The sequence below is a fragment of the Lutjanus erythropterus genome, chromosome 6 (assembly GCF_056507025.1).
Source record: "Lutjanus erythropterus isolate fLutEry1 chromosome 6, fLutEry1.hap2, whole genome shotgun sequence".
Taxonomy (NCBI): Eukaryota; Metazoa; Chordata; class Actinopteri; order Lutjaniformes; family Lutjanidae; genus Lutjanus; species Lutjanus erythropterus.
In genome coordinates this window covers 2,547,892-2,571,535 of record NC_139322.1, presented here as the reverse complement: position 1 = coordinate 2,571,535, position 23,644 = coordinate 2,547,892, and the positions used below count along the sequence as shown (strand labels likewise).

At 40.4% G+C, this 23,644-nt stretch overlaps 1 long non-coding RNA gene across 1 annotated transcript; it reads right to left on the bottom strand.

Moving 5' to 3' along the window:
• Positions 1 to 465: 465 nt before the first annotated feature.
• LOC146324619 (uncharacterized) lies at positions 466 to 22,274 on the bottom strand. Its single transcript, XR_014770642.1, has 3 exons — positions 22,173 to 22,274; positions 10,479 to 10,633; positions 466 to 899 (listed from the first exon to the last, which is right to left on the bottom strand). It is a non-coding gene; the product is annotated as an uncharacterized LOC146324619 (long non-coding RNA).
• Positions 22,275 to 23,644: the final 1,370 nt, after the last annotated feature.

Here is a 23,644-nt window from a genome sequence, read left to right as displayed (position 1 = left end):
AATGATCAGCTCATCATCAAGCCTCTGCAGAAGCCTGACAACAACCTGATCATTTGAATCAGGTGTGTCGGAGCAGGGAAACATCTAAAACACGCAGGGCAGTGAGCCTTGAGGACCAGGGTTGGGAAACACTGACTTACTATCATCTCAATGCCCCATTTTGTATGTGAAATATTTATTTAACGGTTATTTTAAAGCTTTAAAGCTTTAATAAATTAGACTGAATAGCATTTATGTTTTCAATCTAAATAAGTGTTTTCATAAAATATGTGTAGAAAGTTTCTTCGGAACAATAAAAATGCAACAAAACTAGATGAGGTCACTCAGTAGAGCGCAGATCCTCGCCAGGCAAAAGATAAAGTAGCTACTGCAATGTCACCACAACTGCCAGATGCAACCAGCAGAGATTTGCAAAGTTCAAGTCCAACATTATTATTAACTCCACACACATTGTCACGAGCTGAAACAAGATTTCAAACTGAAGCCGCTGTTGATCACTTATGACATCACAGTGAAGCTGACCTTTGACCTTTTGGATATGAAATGTCATCACCTCATCATTTTATCTTGTTAGATATTTGTATGTAATTTTCTCATAATTTGCATGAAATCTTCAGTTACGGTCAAAAATGTGTTGAGTGGGGTCACTGTGACCTTTGACCTTTGACCACCAAAATCTAATCATTCATCTTTGAGTCCAAGTGAACATTTGTGCAAAGTCTGAATCCCCGAACACATTTCAGGAACAGACATTTTTCTTTTCTTTAGCCCTGGAGTCACTTTAATCTGGTCACATACTTTACAGACAATAAACGTCTCACGAAATAGATAAAAGTGTTATTTCACGTGAACCATCTGCACCCAAACATCTGTCCTGTGTCTGTTATACTCCAGAGTATCTGTAAAAAGACAAGAGACACAAAACAAACACATTAATAATCAGAGGCTCTTTATCTTTCACACTATTACCCTCAAAGATAAAGATCAAAGTGTTAAAATCAGTGTTAATATAAAGTCATAATTCCTGCATTAATTTGAATGTTAGTATGTGTCCATTTCACACACAAGCTTCTTGGACTTGAACCACTCTTCTAAATTACAGACTCATTTACAACCACACAGCGTCAGAGAGGAGTCAGATCATTCAGCCATATAAATATTTACACCCACAGAAAACAAACAACAGAGAGACGCTAACATTACACGTCCTCATGTGTCCTCAGGTCACTGAGCCACATCAGCAGGAGGTAACTGTCTTATTTTCTGGTACTGAGTTATCATGATGCTGCACAGTGTTTCTCAGATTCTCTTTCAGTGTCTGAGAGCCTTGTTTGGATCACAGACTGGATGGAGCTTCTGCTTCTGAAAACTGAGCCCTTTATGTCCACAGACGGAGCGGGTGCTCTTCCGTGGAAGCCGTCATGTTTCAGCGCCGTGATTCTGCTGCATGGGTCCAGCTGCCTCTGCTGAGATCCAGAACCAACCCCTTACCCATGATGGTGCAGCCCCTTTACTTCTGCAGCTGTCGATGTGTTTCCATAGTGATGACAGCTATCAAAAGCCAGTGCTTTTTGAAACTTCCGATCTGTCATTTTCTTCTTACTTTCTTTTACGTTTCTTCTAGCTCTCTATCTTCTTCTCTTCATCCCAAACTCCATCATCCCTTTTTTCCACACTTCTAACATCCTTCTTTCTCTTCCCGTTCTTTCCGTCCTGCATGGGTCAAGCTTTGCAAACCTGCTCCTGCCCGCATCCTCAAAGCTGAGATCCAGAACCAATCCCTCTGTGCTTTCATAGTACTTTTTGAAAGTTTTTACAAGCAGTGAAGTCCCTGTCAACGTTATTCTTAGTCTTTGAACACACCACAGTCCTCCCAGATGTCTGACTTGGCCTTCAACGATGTAACTTTGGTGTCCTTCACTGGATATTTTTGCCTTTAGATTATCTATTTTAGCTATCAGCAACTCCTTATTGCTGTCAGACAGTGTTGCCAGACTGGGCTGTTTTGGGTTGCATTGTGCAGGTTAAAATGGGTTTGGGCGGGTGAACAGAATTGGGCTGGTTTAACATGAGTCCGGCTGTTTTTTTAAATACATAAAACATAAGAGTATATTAAAGATATATTCATAAATTGCATACTTTAGTTACGTGAACACATCCAGTCACTCAGTACAACTTTGTTTTACATTTCATGTGATTTAATGTTAGTGTTGATAATGTGACTTCTCGTGAATGTGCTGTCAGTGTGGTGAAAAACTGACTGGATTTCTTTCTCTGTTTGTCATTTAGCTTCAGCAGAAATCCCCTCCTCCGTCATTCAGGGTGGGACTCCCTCTCTCCTCATCCTCTGCTCATCTTCCCTCCTTCCCTTCTCATCTACCTCATCGTTTCTCCTCCCTTCTCGTTCCCCCTCTCCTCGTATTCTCTCCATCTTGACATCACCCCCTCCTGCTCTCTACAAGGGTGTGGTTCCTCCTTTTATTTGACCTTTTCATTGCTCCTCCATCACTCCTCCTCCCGCTGTATCTCCTTCCCTCGATTCTCCTTTGACTCCTAAAATATTTTGTCTTTTTTTCATCACTGTCTCTCCTTCTGTCTCTCTTTTTTCATTTCAGAACATCTATTCCTCTCTTCTTCCTTGGCGCTACTTGTCTTCCTATTGACCTTTCTCTATTTTTGCTTCCGTTTTTGCTCCCAAACCTCCATTGTCTTTTTCCTGTCTTCTCTTCTTTTCTTGTACTGTTTTTCTTTCCTTCTTTACTTCTACACATTCTTCTTATTTTCTTTATGCCTCCTTTAGTTCTCCACCTTCTTCTCTTCATCAAAAAACTCCCCTTTTCTTTGTCTTTTTCTTCTCTCCCTTTTTTCTTCCTTCCTTCCATGCTTCCATCCTTCCTTCCTTCCGTCCTCCCTCTCCCCCTCCTCTCAGGGTGTGTTTCTGGCTCTGTCTGTATCGATGACTGAATCATGACTAACTGCTGTGAGTTTGTACTTGACTCCACTCCAAACAAGTCTTTAAAACACATTAGATACCCCATTCTGCTGTCTCCACTCTGCTGTCACTCTACTCGACTCTACTCTGTTTCTGCTATCACTCTGTGCAACATGTGGTCTGTTTAAACCTTTTTATTGTACTGTAACGTTTTAAATTATTTTAAACTCCACATTTAATTAATTTTAATTACTTTCAGCTCTTAGGAGCTGTGTTCTCTTCAATGTTTTATTCTGAGGCCATCGTATTTCCTGAATTTCGGATGGGAACGCCAGATATTTACACTCTGCTACAAAAACCTGCAGTGTGACGAGGTGCTGAGCGTCTATTCTGCACTGAGCGCTTAGCATTACGCTTTTTTTCTGGTTGCCAAGAGGTGAAAAAGGTTCAGTTTTGGATAAAACACTGCATGTGTCACTATGTTTACATGCACACAATATTCAGTTTTTTTCCCTATTCTGAATTAGGACGTGTACAGCAAATTCAGAATATGCATCTGGGATTTTTACTGCAGTTGGCAACTTACGACAGTCGGCTTGGTTCTGTAAACAAACCAGCTATCCACGATTTTGCAAGGCTGGAATACAGAGGCATGTTCCAAAGAAAATCTCAAATTATTAACATTATTTTAAACATTTGATATCAGCAGATTTTTGGATATGCATGCAGTAAATATTGCAGTGCCGATGTTTTCAAGAAGGTGGTTTAATGGATGAAAGAGGGAGGCTGTGTTTGCTCAGTCAAACAAGTCTGCCAACAGTAGAGTACTCTGAAAAAATCTTATTCTGATGCAAAGAAATGTCCATGATCAGGGTATGCACAGCTGCATGTAAACAAGAATATTATAGGAATATGTATTTTCACTAGAAATTTAAGCAACTCAGTAGAAATATTGTCTTTTTCAGAATAGGAATATGCTATTTACACGATCTGCATCAAATTCAGGATACTGCCATATTCTGAGTAATAGTGGAAAATTAGAGTGCATATAAATGTAGCCACTGTCACTTTTTACCCAGCTGTCCAATCACAGCGGAGGAAGGGCGAGACACAAACTGTGTCCTCCTCGTACTCCTTGAACCGGCCAGAAAAAAAGACTTTGGGTGTGCATCAGAAAAACTGGGTGGGCCACTTCTAATTTTCACCACAACAGAGAGGAGGTCAGACTGATGAGCTCCTCCACAAACATAACCATCCATTATTCTCCATTTAGGATTGCCTATAACTCCATCAGAACAGAGTACAAAAAGTGTTTTAGTCATTGTATAGTCCATTCTTTGATTAAGCAAATACATTTTAGTAAAGCTGCATCTGATTTTTGGGTGTGCCAGCTGCCTTTATGAGTGGCACAGGCACACTCCTCGCTCCTCGGGCGCACCTGCTTCTTAAAAACGATGAGAGCTGACTTTCTGATTGATTTATCGCATGTTACATCCCAAACACACCCATGAATTAATCAAGCCACTTGTGTGCAGCTGATAAGGTGTACAGGACAGGGTGGGATATCCCTGTGCACCATGGCGCAAGATGGATTTTGACGGGCCTTGAATAAACTGAAACCCTTGAACCACATGCTTTAGATCTCAGCGCTTAAATGCAAACTGACAACTCAACGTCCTCAACTGAAATTTAACACGCTTTCAGCAATTACACTTCAACTGGCATTTTATTGCTGTCACTGCTGACATACTGTACATGCCAACTGACACTTTGAGTGCTTACATGCTTCAACTGTTCTGACTTCAGCTGTAATTTAAATGGATAATTTAACTGCTATCAGTTGTCACTCTGCAACGACAGCGGACTGTCTGAGGGGCAGGAGCAAAGAAAGTAAAATGTCATTAGATGTATATGGTGGAGCCATATTTGCCTGAAAGTTTTGAATTTCCAAGACTTTTTTCCTGCATTGTGGTGACCTAAAAAAATGAAAATAATCAAATAATTAGTACATTTCTTTCTGAAAACAGATGTCTGCAGATGAAATATAACTGACACCTGAGACAAATGAGACTTCAACATAAAGCCTCACATAGTCCAATTCAAATCTGAGGTATGACTGTTGTTTTAAATGGCAGCAGATGCACTAAAAGCAATTTGAGGCACGTCAGACTGTCTTGGTGTTCCCACTCCGACATGGTTTCAACTTTTTGTCATCAGATGAGGACAAAAATTAATACTAAAGAAATAGATGTATATAAATTACTACCTCTTCCAAAACTACAGCTGTTTTTGTGGTGTTGGCATTTCAGATCTGAAGCTGCAGTGCGCTACAGGAGCATCAATTGACAGACGTCAAAAATGAGGTGCGCCTGTTACCACTTTTAGTGTGTTTGGGCCTTAAGAACAAAATGTGCCCTTTTCATTTAAAATCTTGGAGAGGGCTCTTCACCACGCACTAGTTTCTGCAGCAGACTTTTCACTTCCCTTTACACTTGACAGCTTTCATTATTGAACTTACCGTAAAAAACACTTTCAGCTACTTTCACTGTTTGCTGCTCAACTCTGTCAGCCTTCATTTTTTACTCCTCAAAGTTTCAGTTCAGCAGTTCGACTGCTTTCACTTCTGCTGACACTTAACCTCTTTAACTGCTGGACTGTCAGTTCAGCAGCTTTCAGCACTTAAACTTCGGCCTTGTTCAGACTGCAAGCCCTTTTTGGCAATATGAAGATTATATCCAGGCCACGTTTGGAGGTGGTTTGAAATGCGATTCTAATCAGATTTCTACAGATGCGGTTGTTTGGAGGGCGAGATGATGGAGCTCCGTGTCTCATGCTTCCTCGTTAGAAAGACGCATCACCAGTGTACGTAGTCACTGACTCTTACGCCGTTACCACAGCAACCCCTGCAGATAGATTGGTGATGTCTGGACACACAAATCTGGTCTAATCAATTGCAAATAACAGAGTGTACAGTCTGTCTTAAAGATCCAATCTGAGAAACAAATCTGATATACCCGCAGTCTGAACAAAGTCTTATGTACTAACTGATGCTTTGACTATTTGTTGTGCACATGCTGTAACTTTCTCTTGTGCTCCAACTGAATTTTGCAGTTGATCTGAGGTAAACTGGCCTCAAACCCCTGTGATGAGATGCCAGCATTACTGGAAGTGAGCAAGAAAACAACAGAAGGAGGGTGAAAATAATATCCAGATATAATATGAGCAATGTTTGCCATGTGCGTTTGGGTTTCAGATGAGCAAGTTAAGTTTATTATTCATAACTAATGTCTGTCTAACGCTGTGGATCATATAAGATGTGTCCTGTTGTCCTTGTTGACTGCTTTGTTGAGGGAAATGCCAAGGATGTCAGTGTGGATTTTGACCAGATAAAATAGGTTGGAGGCGAAGCAACAGCGCAAAACTTTGCTAGAATAGAGGCATGGCGAGTGTTTTTCAAACACCTTTGCTTAGCCTGTTCACTGATGCATGGAGAATGTTAGTGGTATTGTTTGGCGCTATTAAAGCAGGTTTACTGCAAAAAAAAACATTCTACTGTTACTACTACAGACAGTTAATACTGTCAGTAACATTTAATAGACGCTACATAACAACTACATAAGGTTACATAAATCTCTTTTTCACTGTATATAAAGAAACTTTTTGTGCTGTTTAAGGGAAATAAAAAAAGAAAAAGAAAATATAAGAAAAGGAAAATATAAACTGAAACACTGTAGATTAACAATGTTTTAGAGCTCCTTTAACAAAGATGACTGATATCACGCTGTGGAGGGCGACTAGCACTTCCAGTTAATTATGAGATTTTTAAAGTCTTTTAAAAAACAGTTTCAGTGCTGAGATAGTTTATTTCACTGCGGCAGTTTCTATTTATTTCATCAATTCATTAAGAAAACTGACATTTTGATTCCTTTTAATGCAGTTTTGTTTGATCTGGCTGGATTAGTCTTTAAGTTGATTGAGCGCGGTGCTCTGCACCGTTCATTCATAAACTTAACTCTCTCTGCTGTGAAGGTCATCTGAAGAAAATCAAGTCAGGCGGGAATATTTAGCTCCGCCTCCTGTACTGTCCGCATTTTATAGAAGTTCTATTTTTGATGACAAATGCATTTACAGGTATAAAATAAGATAATGATATGCTTTCAGTGCACCTCTCACCATTTTCTGCTTAACAACCGCCATAGTGTGACGTGTGTGTGCAAGCCTAACATGTCTGGGGCGATGAATAATGTCCCGTTGTGATTGGTCCAGACCTCACATGTGATAATAGCTGAATAAATGTAGAGTGTATTAGGGTGTATTAAAATGCTGATTTTAATCATTAAAAATAAAAAATATGAAAATATATATATTCCCAGTCATTTAAGGTGGGCCAGTTGTACAGGTGGGTGGGCCCAGGCCTGGTAGGTCCGCCCACAACACTGCACCTGTGTGTTACCCTTCAGCTGACAGCTGATCTGCTTTCAGGAGTGACTCATCTACTGACCTTTCAACCGCTGATATCTTTTATTCTGCGACTGACTTTTCAATTATTTGGAAAGACCATTATTTTTAAATTAACACTTTAATTGCTCTTCACTTAAATTCACGTAACATTTAAAAACTGCTGTCATTTCTTACACACCAACTGCACAAACTCCTTAAGTGCTTCAGTTCAATCTGCAGTCTCCCCATACTAAATTACATTCAGTCTAATATAAGACAATATTTCACAGCAAAAATCTTTATCATGTGGTACTTCTGTCTGTATTATGTCTATTTTTTAGTTTTTTGGCACTCTGTACATCATTTTGCAAACATTTATTTTTGAAAAGTGTTACTCAAACAAATCCTGCAGTCCAATCTGTTGGCTCATGAGTTTCTCCACACTCAACAATAATAAGAGTAAGAAGAACATGTGGTGATGCAATCTGCCTCAGCTGCTCTGTTTCCTGTAAGAGTGAAGTCAGTCAGAGGGGATTTTCTGCAGCTCTGTTTTAACTCTGTCTGAGTTTTTATCTCCTCTTGGAATTTAACAGTCCAGGGAAACAGATTTTTAAATCCTTTAGATGAGTTCAATAGTAAATTTTAACAATGTAAACTGCATCCATGGCACCTACTCTACACCCACCACCCACCGGCTGAGCCATGTAACAGCTGCAGGTGCTTGAAGCTCTTTTTATGTGTGTTTTTTTGTGTTTTGGACAGGCTAGCTGTTTCCTCCTGCTTCCATACTTAATGCTAAGCTAAGCTAACCACATCCTTCCTCCAGTGGCGAATTTAACCCACAGACATGAGATTGTTATCTGTCATAACATCACATATGGCGCACAAGTGTCATCACTTGATGCTTATTTGACTTTTGCAGCTTATTAAACTCACTAAACGTATGTGAGACTTTAAATCCTCTGACGTCTTTACAGTTAGATCATGTATCTCACCACTTTTCTCAGACAGGAGGAGCTTCCGTTCTTTCTGTCTCTTTTAATTAACTCTGGACATGAGTCCCAGTGTGACTTTGCTGTTTCTCCTCCCGACTGGTCCTTGGAGTGCCAAAAAAAAATGTAATGCTACAATCTTAAGTCCATAAAATGTTCACTTGCAGTTCTCAACTTGTTCTTTGTGGAAGAAAGCTGACAACTGTGGGGTTAAACAAATGCTCACAGGTTTTACAAGTGTTACTAGCTAATGTATGCTAGTGACTCTGAGTCAGTTGACTTTTTAATGTTTCCATCTGACACATTTAAAAAATTTAAAAAGAGCCTTTTAAAGGGTCTGAAATATGCAAAGTTAGTTAATGAAAGTTAATGCTAACAGACTGAAGCTAAAGCTACATCCCAGCAAACACGTCTGACAGTGAAAAATGACACGTAGATTTATACAATAGATGACCGAAATACACTCATCAATGTGGAAAAAGGCAGTGCAGGGATTAGATTAAAGCGACTACAAGAAACTTTAATACTGAGTTGATTTTGGAGGCCCCTGTGGACAAAAGAGGAATTGTTTCCACTGTAACAACCACAAAATATAATGTCATAAGTGAAATTGTCTAAATAAAAATTTAATCCTGCTTCGTTTTAACTGGCTCGTTTCATCTGATTTCAGGAAAGAACTAATCCGGTGGCAGGCGTTAAGAACAACTATAGAGAAAGAGCTGATCCACTCACAGATGGTCTCGTTAACTTATGTAGGTCATATAGAGGAATCAGTAATAAACTGAGACTGTTTCGTGACCAGTTAAATCTCCTTGTAGTATCTTTAAGTGCAGCAGACCTGCAGATGGTCACCCAGCCAGACAAACTGGACCATCAGCGCTTATTAGCATGCTAACATATTCAGTTTATGTTAGAACAGATAAAGACAAAGTTAAAGTCCATTCTTCACGTTTGCTCTCGTGTTTTAGGTTTCTGAAAAACTACAAGAAACAACACCAGACTCCAAACTCAGGAGACACAAACTTTCGCTCTTCTTAGACCCCCATGCACGCCACTTCTACATGGAGAGAAATGCAAAGCTTGAGAGGCCTGTGATGCCTTATTATGGTTGCTACTCTATGATTGGACAGGGTCAGTTGATGTACAAATACTGAAAGTCACACTTTTGTCCTTGTGGGAGTTTCCATTGCTTTTCCACACTGTAGCCGGTGCTCTGGACACATCAGCCCCTGCAGAAATATGTTCTTTACGTCTTCATGCATACGTTAGTCAACAGATTTCAGAAAAGAAAATTAATATTTAATGATTAATCAATTGTTTGTGCTTTCAAATATCAGTCAAGGAAAATGCACAAAATGTGCAGCCCTTCTTTGTAGAGTTGACTGTGACCGCTGAGCAGAACAGAGAAGGAGCAGAAGGTAATTTAGACTGAAGATTTGGAGAAACAGAACCCCCCTACTGCCAATGCATTAAACATCAACGGTTAAAAAGTAATTAGTACTCTAAGTTGTTCTGAGATGAATATTTGTACTTTCTTTCTATTATTATTTAAACTTACATACTTATGTACTTTTACTTAAGTACTTTTGTAACCCCAGTGCTTTTGCTTGTAATCGAGCAATATTTTAGCAATGAAAAAGTACTTGAGTACACATTGTCAGTACTCTCTCCACCACTGGCCCTACTTCACATGGACTTTGGGCCAATTAGAACTAAGCCAAGATTCGCCGTCTTTCTTTGGAAGCTGCTCTCATTCAATGTCGCTGTACTGAGATGAGGAAAGGTTCGTCTGTAGCTTTTTCTTTTCTTAAGAATGTGGCTGGACTGTACTCATCCTGGCTGAGATCTGGTCTCAATATGAGCCAGATCACCTCCAGAGAAGCTGACACAGGAGAACACCAAAAACTAGGATGGATCGCATTTTAACTGCATGTTTTCCACCTGCATTAACTGATCACGATCAGTTCTCCAGATACGGATCTCATAGTAATACCAGGAGGGGAAATGAGGTCAAAGTGCTTAACATCAACATCTGTACCTCTTTATAATAATCATAAACATCAAGTGATGTGGGCTTGTGATGTGACAAAGATTTAAAATGTGGATCCACTCACTGTAGGATGAATCGATGACTGGATACAGATGGTTGCAGGAAACATGCCGCCATGTTGGAAGTTTGATTCACTGCAGCAGATAGAGGTTAAGTTTCCTGAGAGTTCAGCTGAATCCAAGGCTCTTCCTGTGCTCCATACTGGCTGTGACACAGGATCTGCATTTGCAACCAAGAACACAGCATGAGCATTCAGCATTCCTGAAATGCTGATAACATGAAAACAGAGATCTTTAATCCCATTGGTCAACCACTGAGGATCAGTGGAACCAGTAACCACAGCAAATCTAGAGACTAGTGAAACCAATTATACCAGTGACACCAGTAAATATGCAACCATCTTTACCCCAGTAAAACTACTTTAACTAGTTAACCCAGTAAGAGGCTGGCTTTTCACTGTGAAACTTTCATGCAGGTAGTTGTAGGATGCAAATTGAATTAAATGTGATTTCCACGCAACTTGACAGTTAATTCAAAAAAAATGTCATGCAACACAATTTAACAGTTAATTTCACTAAAATTAGCTGGCTAGTTTTGTTTGTTTTTTTTGCTAGATCATATCAAGTGGCAAGTGTTATTGCAACTACATTTGATTTTGTATCTTTTTCTCACTGGATAAAATTAATTTGAAGGGTATGTTGTATCTTTTTCTTCTGGTATTGGCTGCCTGCTTTGCTTCATAAAGGCTGTTCCAGAGAATATAAAGAAAGCTATTGGTGCATTGATGCTTATTGAGATGCTGCAGGAAAAAACACAATGTAGTGGCTGCTAAAAAGAGAGACCAGTCAGTCCCTGCAGGATTTTGCAGGCATTTTTGGGGATTGTTGTGGCTTGAGATTGCTGATTTCACAGCATCTTTTCTTAAAAAATTGCAATGTATGCTGCAATGTTTTTAGGTGTTTTTTTTTTTTTGGCAAACAAATTGCATGAAAAATGAAAACTGCAAAAATAAAATTGCCTAACCAAAAAGGTAAAAGACTGCAAAAATTCTTACAAAATATTGTTTAAATGTAAATAAGATCATTCAAAACCAGCACAAAATTATAAAAAATAAAACTGCACAGAGCACTGATAAATGTCAATAGCAATGATAACCATGTATGATTTTGTGTGAGGGGCTGCTATGGTTGTAAAAACTCTCAAGAAACTACAATGATTGGTCAAATTTGTGGAAAAAGTACGGTGATTGGACAAAATTGCAAGTTTGTGCAGAATTCACAAGGATTGGTTGAATTTTCGTTATTAATTGATCCAATGTCAGTACATTCGCTGTTTGACTGAAGGAAAATAAATAAATAAATGCCTCTTTGTTGCCACCTTCTGACATCAGTATGAAATTGTAACTTGATATATGATTGTATTTTAGATTGTATTTCACAGCTCTGATTCTCAGCTGCTAACTGCAGTGTAAATAAACTTTGTCTCACTCGGGTTTCTTTGTTGACAGTGTTATCAACCTTGACTTGAAGTCTGTGAGGATTATCTCCTTCTGATGCATCCAAAAGACCATCTCCTGTTCAATTAATTTGTTAATTTTGGTGATAAACTGTTGTTGAGTTGACATCAGTTGGAATGATTATGCATCATGGTTTGATGCCATAATTCTGCCACGTTACGCTATGTAACGTGCTACGGCGTGAGACTAGTTTCACAAAGCTGAGAGTTTTGCAGCTGTTGCCGTTGAGTTTCAGACAAGCTTCATGTGTGTTGCAGAGGCTTTTACACCATGCAACTCCACTGCACGTGCAACCAAAGCTGCATGAAAGTTTCACCACGTAAAGAACGTTGACATTCATCAGAGCACCGTGTGACAGCAGTAAAACCAATGAATCCAGTAAGACCCCAGTGAAACCGGTACCCCCAGTCTCTGAGCACTGGGCGAGGTTTTTGCAGACTGGTTGTGAAGGTTTAACATCGTCTCTAAGGAGTGGTCGACTTCCTGTAGCCATGACATCATCACGGAGCACGTGCAGTGCAGACAGGTCCAGGACCAGATGATGGTTGTGATAATGGGACGCTCGTTTCACACACACACACACACACACACACACACACACACACACACACACACACACACACACACACACACACACACTCAGGCCATGCTACACTGTACACTGGTCTGCTCAGATGTTGCATAATGTTAGAATGTGTGTGTGTGCATGCACGTTTTGGCTCTAGGTCCCCGAACTAATCATACTCCGAAGGGCTAAGAGGGTCCACACCCTGCACACACACACACACACACACACACACATACACATACACACATGCTCATCTGTTAGCCATTAGCAGTCAGTCAATGACAACAGAATCACATGGGCTGGGCTCAGTGCACTCACACACAATCACATACTATTCACATGATGTATGGATCTGTGTGTGTGTGTGTGTGTGTGTGTGTGTGTGTGTGTGTGTGTGTGTGTGTGCACTGCCAGGCCCATCACAGTGCAGCTGTGAGGTATGGAGGATTTAACGCTTGCTCGGCCCAGTTTAACATCAGTCCCACTATGTGTCTGAGGGGGAATTCCAGTCAAATCTCCTCCCTCTCCCCCTTTTTTTTACTTCTTTATTCTTGTTCTGTATCTTTTTTCTTGCGCAAACTTCTGCTATCGTGTCTGGATTTCTTTTTCTGTCTTACTCTCACTTGCTGTTTGACCCTCTGCTGATATTCAGAGCAGCGTTTCCCTCTTCATAAATGATCATTTTCTCCAATTCTGTTTCACTTTGAACAAGCCTTAAATTTGGTCTCTCAGAGGATCATCGACTTTGATCAAACATTAATCCACTTTTCCACCAGACTGACCTCAGCACTTCCACACAAGGTGGGAAACGCAGTCCCTCCAAATTGGTCTCCTCCCAGTTGGCTGTGTCCAGAATATGTCCAAAGGGACACATCCTGATAAGAGGCAAACCAGCAACAAGCACCCAGCAGCAATCTGTCCCAGTGAGCCACAACTGCATGAAGGAGAAACCACAGCATGACTTAAATACACCTGTAAGGGCAAATGTTGTAATTGTTTTATTACCTTACATGACATGATAATGATGCGCTTGTTGAGACTGGTGGAGCTATGCCAACTGTTCATAACCACCACATGTTCACTGTAAGTCCAAACCACAGCAGGAAGCTGGCAAAATAAGTCCAGTGAACTCTGTGTGCATGTTGTTGCAGCCACAGCTTCATCTACATTCTCTTTTTGGTGCATAACCATGGATGTATGAAAGAGAACCGGATACCACCTCCATGTTTTTGGGCTCGTGGAACATGATCAGCAGAGTGCTCCTCCACTTGAGTCCACTCAGAGCACGCTTTGATACTTTCTGACTGAACAACTAAATGCTCCAAATAATTTGTGAGGTTGATGCCCAGTAAAAAGGCCTCCACATCATCCACATTTTGTTCCCTAGAGGCAAAGCTCAGGGTTTAATCCCGGGAAATGGGATTCCTGGGACTTCACCTCCAAACCATTTCCCATTTCCTGGGAAATAGAAAACCACAAACTGGGGGAAAAAATCATTCTAAAATATTCAAAATATACAGGAATAAATTTAGACAATATGTGGGCCTCGCAGCTGCAGCGAAGGTGAAGCTGCATGTGCAGCTTATATTTTGTTCATTATATTGTAGATTAATGTTGAAATGATGTTCTTCTGCCTCAGTAATTATTAATACCACCAGATAACACATTAAAGAGGTCAGGTTTGGAACCAACATTTCTCTTATGGTGTTGCCTGAAACATGACCGATGTGTTTTGATGGTAGACAAAATTATACCTTAAAAAAAGTGAATTTCCTGGGATTCCTGCAAATTCCCAGGATAGAAAATGTCTCATTTTGGAGAAGAATATTAATCCCTAACTCCACCACCAGTGAGCAGCTCCCTCTGCTCTGGTTTGTAATCTCACTGACTTTCTTTCACCTCACTCTGCAGTTGGGAAGCAAGACACAAGTATTTCTTTCTTTCTGCAGTGTTGATTTTGTTGGGAAACGGTACATTTACTGCTACTAGACAACTTTCTGCTAGACTTTAATCCCTCCGCTCCAATCATGAGCGGCATTCTTTTTTTCTTTCTCTCTTTTGCTCATCCACTCACATGCTCATGCCACAATCATATGCATCGTGTTGATGCCAAAAAAGATCAGGAATATTCGCAAATGTTGAAGGAAAACTGCAGACTGCACAGAAAGTTCAGCTGCACATTTGCTGCTGGACGCTTTGAACTGTGCGGACATTATGGATCCTATATGGACAAATGTTTCAGCATGACGTGAATGAGGTCGTCACCTGAGCGTGATGCTGACATGATATTTGTGGTCTAGACAAGGAGTAAGAAGAGAGAAAGAGACAGTGACCTTGCAAGAGGCTGCTGGACAACAGTACAGTGAATGTTGCAGTGGCTTTTAGTGGTTGGAGAGAGCCTTGCAAAATCAAAGACTGCAAGACAGCTGTCCATATTTACAACAGTGGTCTTTAAGTGAATTGCACAAACTGTAGAGTCTCCAAATCACAAAAAAAAAAAATCACACATAAAGTTGTTTTATCCAGTCTAAAAACTGAAGAACACCACTCCCCTACAAAGCAGTATGAAAAGACGAAACTCACATTTGAATGTGTAACTGTTTCTCTGCTGATTCATTTGACTTTCCATACATCAAGTCTTATCACAACAGCTCTGCAGAGACCTGTCTCATCTCTCTTGGGATCTCAGCCTGTCTCACTGAAGACTCTTCACATCAGAGCGGACATGAGTGAACTTGTTCTTGGCCTGTCTCCACCTTCCAGCTGCAGCAGACTGCAGGACAAAAGAACAAACTGACACTGGACGCTCCGACTCCACCCTGCAAGTCTCACATTTCTGGAAGAAAGATCTTACAGGATGCGAGTCACTAAAACTCTGTTGTCTGCCATTTGTTCTTTCATTGTTCTCATTTGTTTCAGTTGGTTTAAAACATTGTTTTTGTTGTAAGAGATCTTCCTCTTAGTGTGTTTAAATAAAGGTTGATGCTCTGTGAACAATAGTTTTGCCTGGAACATGAGAAATGGAGCTGTGGATGATTCAAAGCTTCCTGATCTCGTCAGCTTGTAACTGAAATGATCACAGGCACCATGAAGTTAAAGATGGGGGGGGGGGGGGGGGGGCAACATCTCCCAAATCATGAGCCAAAGCAGTAAAAATTGCAGTTGTAAAACTGCCACAGACTTATGAACTTTATTTTTGATCGAAAGGATATCAGCTGACATCATTTGATACCAGCAAATTTTTTTGCCACCACTAAATGGCCATCTCTGTGTGTTCGCAGGTTCTTCCATTGGTTGATTTTCATATTTAAATCAATTCTTATCAGCCTATCACAGCTGACAACGGGCGAGAGGCGGGGAACATGCAGCATAATTAATAACTCTAAATATCCTGTAGGTGTGAATGTGTCTCTATGTGTCAGCCCTGGCGACTTGTTCATGGACTGAGGGAGGATGCCGGAGTACCCGGAGAGAACCCACACAGACATCAGGAGAACATGCAAACTGTGCACAGAAAGGTCCTGCCCCTGCCACAAACTCCCCAGCACCCCAGGCTGGCTGTCACACACAGAACTGTATATTGAAGAGATGCATGTCAGTGGTCTTTTATTAATTAATTAATACCCAGGCAATTTTCTGGTTTCAGATGTTCATTTAACTCAGAGACGTTCATGAAGGCTTTCTCAACCTCTTCCCAAAAGGGTGTTAACATTGGACTAATAAAAAAAAGTGTGTGTGTGTGTGTGTGTGTGTGTGTGTGTGTGTGTGTGTGTGTGTGTGTGTGTGTATTTAATTTGCTTTATGTTCTCCACATCCTCTCCAACAAATAGTCCCTACTCTGAGGTAACATTTACCATATCCACAGGGCATAACACACCTTGTGCTCACTTTCCAAGTAAATTCCCTGCAGTATTTGAATTGTGATGTCTTATAATTTTAATTTAAGGAGCCTTTCCAGTCCTGTAGTACAGTGGTGAGCTTTTGTAATATCTTATTTATATTAGAAAGATTTCCTTTAGCTTTATTTCTATTTTAACCAAACATTGTACTAAAATAAATTCTTGATTCACTGAATTAGATGTAAAAAAATATATATTCTGGCTCTACAAGCCATTTCTCCCTGTGGCTTCTCCGATCAACATTTTAATGCCAAAGTTACCCATGTGTGCTGTAATTACAGCAGGTTTGTGCTTAACAACAAACATGACTGAAGCTCCTGCAAACATGGACACCTGAGTCAGCCAAAGGCCTTTTCAGTGTAATTAAATCCAGATTTAATGCATGTAGTGTTATATCACCAGTGCAAAGTCATTTCAGCCCTCACTCGACAAACTTGAGTTGGCTCGTGTGTGTGCATGTGTGTGTGTATGCATGTGCGTGCGTGTGTGTGTGTGCGCGTGCACGTGTGTGTGTGTGTGTGTGTGTGTGTGTGACAGTGAGGTCAGGACACACATGTGCCGTGTCTCCCTGCAGATTGTCAACATGAGGCCGGTGTTACGGAGCAAACGGTGACCCACAGGATTCATACATTCACCCCCTCTGCTTACTTCAACACACACACACACACACGCACGCACATTTAGACACACACTATGAGGAATGTGTTGTACAGTGAAATGTGAGCCTGTGGGTACAGCTGGGTGTGTGTTATGATGTGATGTACTTGGCTGAAAGAATGAAAACACAGCTTTAGTGAGTGTTCACAGCGCAAGTCACAGGCCCTAATTGCATCTGTGTGCGCACACACACACACACACACTCACACACACACACACACACACACACACACACACACACACACACACATAGTCCCACATATATGTTGAGCTATAGTGTGTAAATGACTGTATGAGTTTGTGCTTGTGTAAATGTATTTTTGTATTTAAAATTTTGTATTTAAATGATTTTCTGATATTTATATGTGTAGCTACTGTACATGTACAGTTACATCAACATCTACGTACATGAGCACATACCTGCTGAGACACGTCTACTGTTACAGGATACATTTCAGTAACTAATCGCTTGACCTGGAATCTGGTCCACCATCATGGAGGCTCTGATTTCTGCTCTGACGCTGCCTCCAAACATAAAACAAGCAAGCAAACTTGAGAGGACAGAACGCAGAAAACTTCCCAGATATACTACAAGAGAAGCTGCAGCAGCACAGCTTGGGTTTTCTCCCTCTAAAATACATAAACTGATTCATAACTAACATAATTTTTTTGAGTCGGCTGTGTTTCTATATATTTTTGGGACAGTTTTCTTATGCCTTGGTCACACTACATGACTTTTAAAGTTGTCCACTTGCTGCAGTGTTCACACAACGCAACTGCCTGCCTTGTAATCATGAATCAGGGATGGAATTACTGGAATTAAAAAATAAAAACCCGTCACAGCAGGAACAGCTTTGGAGAGGTGACCATGACGACTAAGGGAAACAGCAGCAGAGCAGGAGCTTAAAATAATTTAGACAGACGATTTAGAGAAACAGAATACCTGATACTGATAATGCATTAAACATCATCACTTAAAAAAATACCTAATACTCTGAGTAGCAGTAATATTTCAGTAATGTAACAATATTCATACTTGAGTACAGATTTTAATGGAGCGAGCTACCAGTGACCCACGAACAGCCAATCATTTAACAGACAAACCCCATGTGTGCTCTCATGAACAGCCAATCATATCCCTAGGTGATATGGGTGACACACAAACAGCCAATCTGTGTTGTCGGTTGCCCCATTGACAGGTGATAAAGATAAAAAAGAGCAGGTCAACTCGCTGGTTTGGCAGTTTTTGGGATTTTTTAAAAGGTGGACAATAACTGTCAAAGGTACGGACATCAGAAGTTCAGAGTAGAAAGGAGCCGGCTGAGGTGGAGGAGCTGGAAAGTGTCACTGAAGGGTGATGTCATGCTCTATATCATCGCAACCTGACCCTGCTGTCGACAACTATCAGAACAGTGCTGTGCATAAACTGCAGGAATACCTTCCCGACTAAAACCAGTAATATAACAAACTGATTTTATCACCTTAGCCACTTCTGCCCTTTGAAACACACAGCGTGTCTTAAGTCAAGAGCTACATGATCAATTTTATATGTATGGATGTAAAACTGATCAACTTTTCAGCCATATCACTCAGGCCTCAGGTCACACATTACAACATCATTTACCTGAGAAATCCCTACGAGTCTGTCTGCTCTCCAAAACTATGTTTTGTCAAAAAAATACAGACAGAAGTGACATTAGGCTTCTAATACTGAAGAAACAGTGTTACATGTTTCTGTTGTTGTCTCACATATTCACACGTCTCCACAGTGCTTCTTTGTAACACTGTCTTGCTCATTATGTTTCTATATTTGGGCTTTTCTGGCTGCTGCTCCGGTGCTCTTCCATCTCTCCTTCTCCGTCTCTTCCTCTCGACTCCTCACCTAGCCTGTGTCTGCTGTCATTGGCTGCAGCTGTTGCACGGCTCCTCAAACCGTTCCTGACGCGACCAAATACCGAGCCTGCTCGATATCTCTCGGGCATCTGCGAGGAATCAGCGAGCTCTCACCATGCGCGTCGTGACACATCACGATTGTCATTCATGAGAGGGTGCAATGATTTCACTGTGATCTGTTGGCTTTTGAAAAGATGTTTTTTGAGGGAAACATGGAGACAATTACAGGAATTTCTAAGTGCCCTCACAAACTGACATCACACCATTCAGGACTAGCCAATAGGAACAGTGGAGTTGACTGAGCTGTTTGGTATTATTCCCTCTAACGGTGCTACCACATTAATGAAGAGAAGCTGAAGTTGAATGGTTGAAGTAGTTTTATATATTATATTTGTCAGCTGTTAATTGTTAACATATTTGGTCATATTTGTTTTCCTCTGACAGTTTCAGCTGTGAGTTTGATCGCCTCCCTCAGATGTGTCACACTGGGTCCCTTCAACCCAGTTTACTGGCCCCTGGGCCCAGTTTCTGTTTGTTGGGAACTTGTTACTTACAGATGTGACAGCTGTGACTCCTCCCTGTCCATGATGTGGTTCTCTCTCTTTATTGATCACAGATTTCTTTTTAGGTTGCCAGGCAACAGCTACAATACAAAAGCTTTAAAGCCACTGCAAACAAAGAAAAGCATCTTTGAACATGTAAGTCATTTTTTTCATGGTTGTTTCACAAAATAATCCTAAAGGGTAATTCCGGTATTTTTAAACCTGGGCCCTATTCTTACTTATTTTGGGGTCTAACTAATAGGTAGAAAATGTTTTAAAATTGGTCGGGTATGTCTCCTCCTCCTGCAGCTTTGAAAAGGGCTATAACATAATCCTTGCTCAATTTTCACTTGCAGGTCTCACACAAGAGAAACACTTTCATTGTAATCAGTGTAAAAAGAAAATGACCTGAAGCGTCTTCACAATCTGCACATAAACGTAAAGTTTGTGTGTGTGTTGTGTGTCTGTGTGCAGTAAAAAAGCACTGAAAATGTATTTTATTCACATTTTGTAACCTTGGCGGAGCAGAGTGTGCTCCACAGGCTGAGATAAGCTCACTCTGCTCCAGTTTAATCCCACGGCTGTGAAGCACAACACGGGAACTTCTTGAACTTTTTCTGCACAGCTTTTCATGAACAAACTGTACATTTACTGCCACTAGACAACTTCACTGTAAAACTCTAATCCATCTGCTCTGATCACCAACACCTGTCTGCTCTCAGTGCAGCCACAGGCTTTTTTTATCCATACCCACTGCATGCACACACACACACACACACACACACACACACACACACACACGCACACTCACATACACTGCAGTGCTTATGCATCATACTGATGGAAAAATATATCAGGAATATTCACACATCAGAATCAGAATAAGTTTTTGCTAAGCAGGTTTTCCCATCTGAGGAATTTGGTTTGACACATTGGTGCACAACAACAAACAGCACTAAAATATAAACATTAACTGACTATAAAATAATATAAATAAGGTTAAAGGCAAGTAATGTTGTTTAAAATAAATAAATGAATATCAGAGGACAATTGCATATTGCACAGAAAGTTTGGCTGCGCATTTGCTGCTGATGCTTTGAAATGCACAGACAATACAGATATATAGACAGACGCTTCAGTGTGCCGTGGATGCTGTCGTCACACGAGCGTGATGCTGACATGATGTTTGTGGTTTAGATAAGGGATTAGCAGTAACTGCGGCTGTAGATTGTTATTCAAAGTGTCTGACAGCATTATGGAGAGAATAATTATAGAGATAGGGGTTTTCAGAAAGCGCTCTCTGATGAGTTGAGGCCATTACATCGGTCTTTTCAGAACCACCAGACTCCTTAGACAAAAACAGTAATTTTACTTTGCAGAGCATGAGAATTTTTGGTCTAAAGGTGCTGCCTTGGTCAGTCAGTTTGTTTCAGTTATCCAAACTAAAGTGTTAGTTCTAACACTTTTAGTGGATGTACTTTGACAAGTGCATTTGCCCTCAAGGATTATTTTGCAGCTATTGCAGCCTGTTTCATGGCTGCTGGCTGAGACAATTTACTGGACTAAAACTCTTCATACCCATTAGTCATTTAGACCACCATAAATGTAAAAAAAAAAAATTATAAATATGGCCTAGGTCTAAAAATACCAGAATTGCTGTTTAACTTGAAGTTGGACTTCAGAAACTAGAAAAATGTACTGAGGGAACCTTTAGTTGATTAAGATTAATGAAGAAAATAGAAAGAAAGTAGGTCTTATATGAAACTGCTCACAACAAGGTCTGTGGATTATCGTGGGTAATCGGGTCATGATTTTTGGAAAGAGAGAGACATCTCTACAGCCGATATCTCCAAAACTCTGCAGCTCACACCAAAACTATCTAGATGAATAAACAGAACTACAGCTAAACAGATTTTTTAAATGTACTTTATGTATTGTTTTAATGTGCTTTTCATGAGAAACATTTGATTTTGTGTTTCTTCATACCACAAGAGAGCCGACGCAAATGTCACAAACTGTATCATCAGTATCAGCTGGTCAGTGACTCAGTGTGACTCTGTGTGAGTGCGAGTGTGTGAGTTCATACCAGAGTTACCCACATTTCAACAACCTTTTCTTTGACAGGGAATGGGGGGGGGGGGGGGGGATAAGTTAAACTATGTCTCATGTCTTTGTTGTGTTTTTTTTTTTTGTTTAAGCGTGACAGAAATGTGACAAGACCTGCAACTAAGGATTTATTTCATCATTAATTAATGTGTTGATTATCTGATGAGTAATCAATTAGTTATTTGGTCGATAAAATGTCAGAAAATGGTGAAAAATGTCAAACAGTGTTTTCCAAAGACAAGATGACGTCTTCAAATGTCTTGTTTTGTCCACAGCCCAAAGATATTCAATTTCCTGTCATAGGCTGGTACAGAAACCAGAAAATCTTGCCAAGCAGTCACACGAAGCTGGTTATCAGCTCAGGAAATCAACCCAGGGTTTCCTGATCTAGACATGAGTGCATTCACATAAACGGGGCACATTTGCTGCATTTGACCAATCACAGTGTGGGCAAGTCTACGTCGAGCTGATCACGGGTAATTACAGTAAATCTACTTCATGTACTGAAGATTATGCTTTAATATGTCAGTGAAGCGAATCTCATATGACACTTACATTTGAGATAATCCCAACATACCTGGTTTGAATCTGGCTGCAGTCCTTTGTTGCATGTGAACCTGCCTCCCTCTCTTCTCATTCCTGTCACTGCTCCACTGTCTCCTATCAAAGTGAAGGTAAAAATACCCAAAATAAATATGTAATAAAAGCTTTGAAATGGAAAATGTTATTTGAATTTGAAAAAAAAGAAAAGATATTTAGGAAGAGAAGAGGACAGAAGGACAGAGTGGGAGGGAGAGTAGACAGAGATAGAGAGAAAAGAGAAACAAAGGTGGAGAGGGAGATTGAGGAAAAAAACAAATTTGAATTTGAAAGACTTTCTTGAACATAAAGAAAAGATTGGGATAGGCTGAGGGCAGGCAAACAGATGAATAAATATTGCAGGAACTCTTAAAAGGTCTTTGCAGGCTTTATGACCCTGACTGATGATGAGAAACTTTCTTTTCTGTTGGAGGAGGACAGAAAAACCACAAGACTGGCAGCTCAGTTTGTTACCTGCAGCCACAACAGACAGATAACAACTGACCCGTCAACATGCATCGAACTAATGACATGTAATATTATACAACCTCAACTCAAAGGTTGGGACACTCTGTAAAACAGGAATAAACACAGAATGATCTGCAAATAATTAGTGATTTACATTCATTTGAATACAGTAAAAAGACAAGATATTTAATGTTCAAACCGATGAACTTTATGGCTTTATTGCTGAATTTGATTCCTGCAGCATGTTTCAAAAAAGTTGGGATGGGGCAAGGAAACACCTGTTTGGATCGTTCAACAGGTAAAGAGGTTAACTGATAACAGGTGACAGTGACATGATTGGATATTAAAGGTGCATCCTCTAATGTTTCTCAACACAAAACTGCAGGAATTTCACCATCCACAATCCATAATATCATTAAAAGATTCAGAGATTCCAGAGAAATTTCTGCATGTAAGGGGCAAGGCTGAAAAACGTCCTGTCAAACCTTCCTTGGACTGTGTTGCAGGCATTCAATACAGAATGAGTTTGTTGTGAACCTGTTCAGGCTGGGCACATTGCTTTTGCCTGACACAATGATAAAAATTCAATCAATCAATCAAAATTTCAGATTCAGACATGATTGCTGTTTGGTGCCAAGTTTGCATCCCTGAATATAAACAAGAGGGATGACTGTCATGTGTGTATTGTTGTCTACATATATTGTCTTCTGTTGTAACCTTTGGCTGTCATGTCAATAAAGTAAACTGACATTTAAAAAGGGGGAAAAGACAGAAAAAGCTAGAGAGACGCGGGACAGAAATGTGGGACAGAAGAGGGGTGGAGGGTGAGAATGAGAGGAAGAGGAGAGATTGACATGGAGAATATGGAGAGTAAGAGGATGGAGGAGGAGGGGTGGGGGGGGTGTTTGTTGTGCGTACCAGTCGGTGCAGTATGTGAAATGTGAACTGTGCAGTGTGTGTGTGTGTGTGTGTGTGTGTGTGTGTGTGTGTGGAGGGGAGGAT